The sequence below is a fragment of the Lipotes vexillifer genome, unplaced genomic scaffold (genome assembly GCF_000442215.2).
Source record: "Lipotes vexillifer unplaced genomic scaffold, Lipotes_vexillifer_v1.1 scaffold174, whole genome shotgun sequence".
NCBI classification, from domain to species: Eukaryota; Metazoa; Chordata; class Mammalia; order Artiodactyla; family Lipotidae; genus Lipotes; species Lipotes vexillifer.
The window spans coordinates 2824-10634 of record NW_006785255.1 but is presented as its reverse complement, the minus strand read 5'-3'; the positions used below and the strand labels follow the sequence as shown (position 1 = coordinate 10634).

Sequence of the window (7811 nt, the reverse complement as noted above, 5' to 3'; positions counted from 1 at the left end):
TTTACAATAGCCAAGATATGGAAACAGCCTAAGTGTCCATCGATGGTGACTAGGTAAAGAAATTGTGGTATACATCTACAATGGAATATTATTCAGCCATAAAAATAATGCAGCGTTGCCATTTACAACAACATGGATGGATCTTGACAGCATTATGCTAAGTGAAATAAGTCAGGCAGGGAAAGACAAATACCATATGATCTCTCTTACATGTGGAATCTTAAAAAAAAAATGCTCATAGATACAGAGAACAGACTGGTGGTTGCAAGAGGCCATGGGTGGGTGAATTGTTTTTGTTTTGTTATTTTAGTTTAAATAAATCTAATTTAAATTTTTTAAAAGAATTACAAACAGTATTAATTAGCAATAATAATTTTAAAAAGAAAATGAAAATAGGCAAATCAGTACAGATTTGTTTACAACTAAAGACCTGTCTCAGGGAAAAGAAATGGTGAATTTTGCCAGTGAAGCCATCTGGTCCTGGGGTTTTCTGTGTAGGGAGTTTTGTGGCTTTTTTTTTTTAATATAAGAAAATAATAGATACCACAGAAATTTTACCCAGTATCTCCCAGTGGTAGCATCTTGAATAAGTATAGTACAGTATCAAAACTAGGGATATCACAACTATTGCTACAGTCAAGATATACTACAGTTATATCACCACAAGGATCCCTCATTTTCCTTTTTCATAGCAACACCCACTTCTCTCCTGTCCCCACCCCCTACTTAATCCTGGCAACCATTAATCTGGTCTTCATTACTATAATTTTGTCATTTCTTTTTCTTTTTTTTTTTTTTGCCATACCACACGCCATGTGAGATCATTTTTCCTGACCAGGGATCAAACACATGCCCCCTGCAGTGTTTCAAAAATGTTATATAACTCGTGGCATTCTGCATGGCGCCCAACTTCAGGAAAGACTGAGACACCATCCTTGTGGGGAAACACAAGTAAGGCCGGATCCAGGGCTCAAACCAAAGCCTCAGGCAGGGCCCGCTTTCTGAACCCCCCAAAACTCTTATGCCCTAGACTCTCAGGAGGCCTGTCATGCAGAATGCCATGAGTTAGAAGCTGGGGGAAGGAGGCCTTAGAGATGCTTGAGGGACGTCTTTAACCTACGTGAAATGTTGGAAGTTGAGGTGAAAAATATGGCTTTGATATCTTCATGGAAAACTGCATTATTTCAATCCTGAATCTGGTTCAGTTCCCTTTACTGACTTATTATTATATTAAAAATGTTTATTTAGCAGTGATTGTAAAACGAAAGTAATTAACATGCAATGTTTTTTGTGTGGAGACTAAGGGGAAACAGGTGTTCAGCCTAGAAAAACATTTCTCATTGGATTTCCTGTGAAGTCAGTGTGTCTTGGGTTTAACTTTGAAACAAATTAAAAATTTTAAAAAGTTTTTAAAAGAAGTTATATAAATGAAGCTATACAATATGTAATCTTTTGGCAATGGCTCTATTTCACTCAGAATAATTCTCTGGAGATTCACGCAGACTGTAAATAATTTGAAAAGAATTCAATCTAATAATGAAGAAAATATAAATGAAGATGATACTATTGTTAAACCGCCAAAGCTTAAAAAACAAACACACAAACATCCAACATATGTAACACTGCAGGGAAATATACACTTTCATGAAAAACAATTAAAATAGCTAACATTGATTGAATGCCTATTACTCAGACAAGGTTCTAAGTATTTTTCTGTTTTAATTTACTAATTCTTACACAACGCTATGAAGTAAGTGCTACTATTATCTCCATTGTATATATGAGCAAACCAAGCATTGAGACGTTAATTTGCCCAAGGTCATAGAACTAGTAAAGGTCAGAGCCATGACTCAAACATTTATTTCCTAGTTATTTTCAAATAACAGATAAACATTATTGTAACATCAAAATTTCAACTGCTCACAATTAAAAATCATCAGCTCTCCTAAGGTAGTGACCAAGTGTTCTGGCATCATAATTATTTCAATGCTTCACTTTATCGCCTATGTCCTACAGTGCTAAGCACCAGAGCAACAAATAAAAATTGGTATTATTATCTCTAATACAAATAATAACCAAGTTATTTCTATATTTATAATTTTTAAAATATTTTTTTCTTTTTGATTGTGTCCAAAAGCTCTGAAATCATGATTATCAATACCTAATTTAATAAAATGCTATAACAGTAAAGTGTATTAACATTTTACTCGGTGTTATTTCCCAAGTTCTAAAATATCTGAGGCATCTACAAAAAAATGAAATTTATTTCTTAAAAGGGGGAATTTATTTTAGACATACAGACACAGATATTTAGAAATGAAGGGGAAAGACATCAATTACCCTGAAAATATCATCACCTAAAATAGTGTTTTAAAACTGTAAGCATTCTTTATAGAACCAGAAATCCCCATTAACTCAATGGGTTGCAAACAATCAAAACTATTATGTTTATCTGAATGATTTCTGAGTGTATATAAGTGAAACATAGTAATAATTTATATAGTAATAATTTATATAGATTATGTTAATCATTTAAATATTGTCTGTCTACTTTTTTTTTTTTTTGCGGCATGCAGGCCTCACTGTTGTGGCCTCTCCCGTTGCGGAGCACAGGCTCTGGACGCGCAGGCTCAGCGACCATGGCTCACGGGCCCAGCCGCTCCGTGGCATGTGGGATCTTCCCGGACCGGGGCACGAACCCACGTCCCCTGCATTGGCAGGCGGACTCTCAACCACTGCGCCACCAGGGAAGCCCTGTCTGTTTTTTGTAGTAAAAAGCTATTTACCATTTTTTTCCTCTGATATTTGTTCCACTCTAAAAGTGCTGTTACTGTTTTTCAATTTTAAAACTATACTTTATAAATATATGTACATATACATTAATGAGAGAAAGAAAATTATCTTAACATTATTCAGTTAAAAATAAACTATTTTTCTAAACTTAAAACTACCATTTTATGATTACTGTGACTTGTTGCCTTTAAGTTGTGATTAAAATTACAGCAAAGGGCTTCCCTGGTGGCGCAGTGGTTGAGAGTCCGCCTGTCGATGCAGCGGACACGGGTTCGTGCCCCGATCCGGGAAGACCCCACATGCTGCTGAGCGGCTGGGCCCGTGAGCCATGGCCGCTGAGCCTGCGCGTCTGGAGCCTGTGCTCCGTGACGGGAGAGGCCACAACAGTGAGAGGCCCGCATAACACACACAAAAAATAAATAAATAATCAAAAATAAAATAAAATAAAATTACAGCAAAACATTTATGCTTTCAGGCAAAAGTGTTGTATATACGATCAGCTTATTGTCATCATTATACATGTAACTGTGAAGGTATATAGACAATCTACCCAATATTAACACACCAATACCAAAACAAAACAAATAAAAAGTAGTCACTGAAATGTCTGTGAGCCAGAGCACATTTGCATGTGAAATTCCTTACTTCAGATACACATACTTATTCTTCTCACTAGAAATAATAACAATAAATGTATCTTTCTTTTGACCCCTGCGCCATTATAAATCAAGGTTGAAAATGTGTTCTTCTTGGGACTTCCCTGGCGGCGCAGTGGTTGGGAGTCCGCCTGCCGATGTAGGGGACGCGGGTTCGTGCCCCGGTCCGGGAAGATCCCACATGCCGGGGAGCAGCTAGGTCTGTGAGCCATGGCCGCTGAGCCTGCGCGTCCGGAGCCTGTGCTCTGCAACAGGAGGGGCCACAGCAGTGAATGTGTTCATCTTGGATTTTCTTCTTTTTTATGCTTCTTGAGAGTATAAAATACTATCCCATACAAAATTATTGTGTAATTTTGTAAAGAGATTCCTTTGTAGCAAATTCTCCATAGGTGAAAATATAGAGAACTCAAAATAACTCTCAACAGATTTCAGATATTAATTATATGTTCTAGCAGGAAAAAGGTACCCGTTAAATTTGCCCTTCTGCCATGGAACATAAGAATTGGCTAAATGAGATGCTAATTACATGAATCAGATAGAATCTCTGAGAATTAAATTATATTTAATATTTAAGTATTAACTCTCCTTTCATATTAACAACTATTCAGTTTGATTCACATATTTTGGCTCTTTTCAAGGTAAGTAAAATTACTTCTTGACTTCATGAAATTCACATTCAATTTTATAAAGTTTTCAGGTAATAATACTTATGCAAAACGCATATTATCTTAGGTTCTTAATGGTCAAAATAAGTAATTTAAATGATATTTTCTTTAATGTAGAAAATAGTTTCATTTCTGAAATGGGACTCTGTGTTTAAAATACTGTAAATTAGATCATGTTTGCCCATTGAATTCTATTGTATATCTAGAATTATTCTTTGGGAAAATGTAAGCCACAATCTAGTTTAGATGTGACATGGCTCTTAAGATGTCACATCTTAAGAGCGTGAAGATTTTGATGGTTATAATGTAGCACTAGCTCTAGTGACCCACTCATCTTATGGGAAGTTTGTGTACCTCTTTACTCCATATGATCTGGCTTACTCATATTTGGATAGTACCAAAGTTTGAGTACAAGGTAACAGTTAACTTTTTCTGAGCTCCTACTGTATATCAGACATAATTCCAAGCAATTTTAGGGATGATCTAACTCTGTGGGGTAGAATTGATTAGCCCCCTTTACAGGTGAGGAAACTGAAAGTCAGAGAGCTCTCATGGCTAAGAAGGGCTTGAGAACACAGTTTGATTTCAGAGATGAGTTTAGGACCACTATGCTATTCTGCCTTCCCATTTTCAAGACTAGAGCTTCTCAATCATGAATGGGTGACAAATATGTTCAGATATGGGCCCTCTCAGCCCTTGGGATTGATGGACAGGACCTGGAGCCCAGAACCCTGGTCTGTTCCCATGTCTGTGAGCAGCTTCATTTACTTACACCAGTGCACTACACAAAGATGATTTTCTACGTGTGCCATAGTGTAAAAAAATTTAACAAGCATGCTGCCCTAGAGCAAGGAAAACATTTAGAGATAAATATATTAACTGTGTTCCTAATTTGTAACTGACATTAAATTTTCAGAGTCAGCAATCTTCTGACAAGGGATAATTTATATACCTTATATAATTCTACTTTATGTTGCTTTGCTAATAATTTCCTCAACTGATATTTTGTTATGCTTCATATTAATTCTTAACTGGCAACATTTATCCTGACTAGAGTTACCATGAATTCTTTTTTTTTTTTTCAATTCCAGAAATTATCACTTTACTATACAAAAAAACCTAAACATTTACAAAAGAAAAGCAAAAGAAGTTGCATTTTTAGACCTCATTGGGAAAGTTACACAAGAGTCTGATGAAAAAACAATATCATAAAATGTCTCCGTACCATGTCAGTACCATCCAGAGAAATCCAATCAACCATTATACCATAGGTTGAAGTGGTCAGTACCTGAAAGTCAACCCAGTGCCCTCTTGGTTTATCATTTGCCTATAACAATGTAAAACTCTAGCATCTTTACAAAACATGGAATTGTTGTTTATGAACTTTATAGGAATAAAATTTTGTTAAAGGAAATAAAATAGTACAAAGATGACCTGGTTCAGCTGCCAATCAATATTAACACGCATTAAGTTATAACAGTCAGTCCAAGCAACACTTTAATAATTTTAGAAATGTGGCTATAGTGTGTTGATATTCCAAGCAATCTTGCTCTGGCATAGTTTTATTTTACATATACACAAGTCATGTTATTGCATATACACATCAAGAAACTACTCCAGTTATCACATCTCAAAGGTAGTGCCTATTTTTTAGGCCGAAATTTTCCTTTGACTTCTTGCTCACAACAAGGGGCATAGGCAGCCATTTCTTTCCAAGAGTTTACTACATTCAAGGAAGTCTGGACTCCTAGCTTGTTGTTTTCCTCATGGAATGATGAGCAGTATTGAGGATTTGAACTGATAAATAGTGTCTCTGAACATTTCAAACATTAGCTACACTTTTGATTTCTATGCTTCTACAAGACTGTATGACCCTTTCATGTTAGCTTTTCTAGCAAAGTAAATAATCATTACAATGGCAGGTATTATTAAGGAGGATGCACAATAGAGCACAAGAAGTTCAGGAGAAAAATAGTCCTTGTTACTTTCTCCTCCTTTAACATCAAGTGTTATGCTTGTTAATTGAAATCCAACTTCATTTTTAGATTCACATTCATATACTCCCGCATCCTCTAACTGGGCCCTGTGGATGGTATATGCACCATCTGTAGACTTAGGCACTATGTAGCCTGACTCTGCTTTTTTCTTCAGGATTATCAAAGTTTGGGGAACATTTCCACACGTACAGGAGATAATGACAGTGTCTCCTTCCTTGACATTCTCAGAAGGAAAAGCTGTTAAGTTATATATCTTTTGGAGCAACTTGGATAATTAATTTGACTTCTTTTCTGCTTATTCCAACCTGGTTAATGCCTTCACAGACATAAATACCAGAATCTCCCATTTTTGTAGACATTAAGGTGAGAGTGATATTCTCAGAAAGAGGCTGTAGATCCTCATTACTTAGCAGCTTGCTCCACAGGATTTTCAAAGCTGGAAGGCCACCACTAGAGCATGTCATATTCACAGATCTACCTTCCTCCAGGACGGAGGAGGGGCTGACCAAGAGGGCTGTATCGCCAGGAGCAACATTAACATACAGTACCTGTGTACTCTGCCTTTGTTTAGGTTCAAATTCCATTTCATCAATAGGTAACTTAGCCAGACAAGCAAGAACTTTTCCAGTATCCTCAGTGGCGGGGATGAAGATCATTTCCGATCTCTTGGTCTCTAGGGATTTCTTACTTACATCTTCCAAAAAGATTTTATTTTTCATAATACTTTCCCCTTTAAGTAATTCAATCTCCAACCGGTCAAAAGGATACACATCAGGAACCTTGCAGCTTACAGTGACCAGGTTTCCACTCACTAACAGACCACTCATCTCAATTTCTGGATCTCTAGGGAAGGAGTAGAGCTCCACCTGGATTCCCTTTTCCAGTTTCTTATGTCCACATGTCACGGTGCACAGGTAAAAATGTTTGTTCTCAAATCTCACAGGGCTCAGGGTCAACGTGGACTTGGACCCCTTGCTCCTCACCTTCCCATTCAGAGGGCTGTATATCTGGGTTCTCCAAGAGAAAGATGGGGACTTGCAACACGTGACATCACAGGTCAACACAACTGAGTCGCCAATCTGAGCAGCAATCTGGGATCCAGGAGAGATCTCTACAGTAAACATTTTCTCTTGAACAATTAATTTCACCTCTTTTCTGTCTTTCCCAACTAGGTTAACTCCTTCACACACATAAATTCCAGAATCTTCCATCCTCATAGCAATTAAAGTTAGAGTTGCATTCTCAGAAAGGGGCTGTAGATTCACATTGTCTAATTTCTTGCTCCAGAAAAATCTGTGGAGCTGGTAGACCTTCACTGGTACATGTCATCGTCACGGAGTCACCTTCTTGCAGGCTTATGGAGGGATTCACAGATATAACTGTGTCCTTGGGTGAGACGTAGACTTGCAGTTTTTTTGTAGTCCCCCGTACTTGGGGTTGAGAATAAATTTCATTAATGTGTACTGTAGCTTGACAAACAAGAGCTTTCCCAATATCCTCATCAACAGGAGTGAAGGTTACTTCCAAACTCTTTGTTTCCTGGGACTTCATTTCTGAAGGCTCCAGAAAGTTCTGTGTCTTCACTGAACAGTTGCCCTTCAGTAATTCTATCTCCATCTTTTCAAATGGGTAAACAGCAGGGACCAAACACGTGACTGTTACTGGCTTTCCAACTTCCAGGGAGCCACTCAAATGAATCT

General features: G+C 37.3%; 1 pseudogene; it reads right to left on the bottom strand.

Annotated features, from left to right (window-relative positions):
- Nucleotides 1–5947: 5947 nt before the first annotated feature.
- LOC103086366 (vascular cell adhesion protein 1 pseudogene) overlaps nucleotides 5948–7811 on the bottom strand; it is a 2183-nt pseudogene continuing 319 nt past the window's right edge.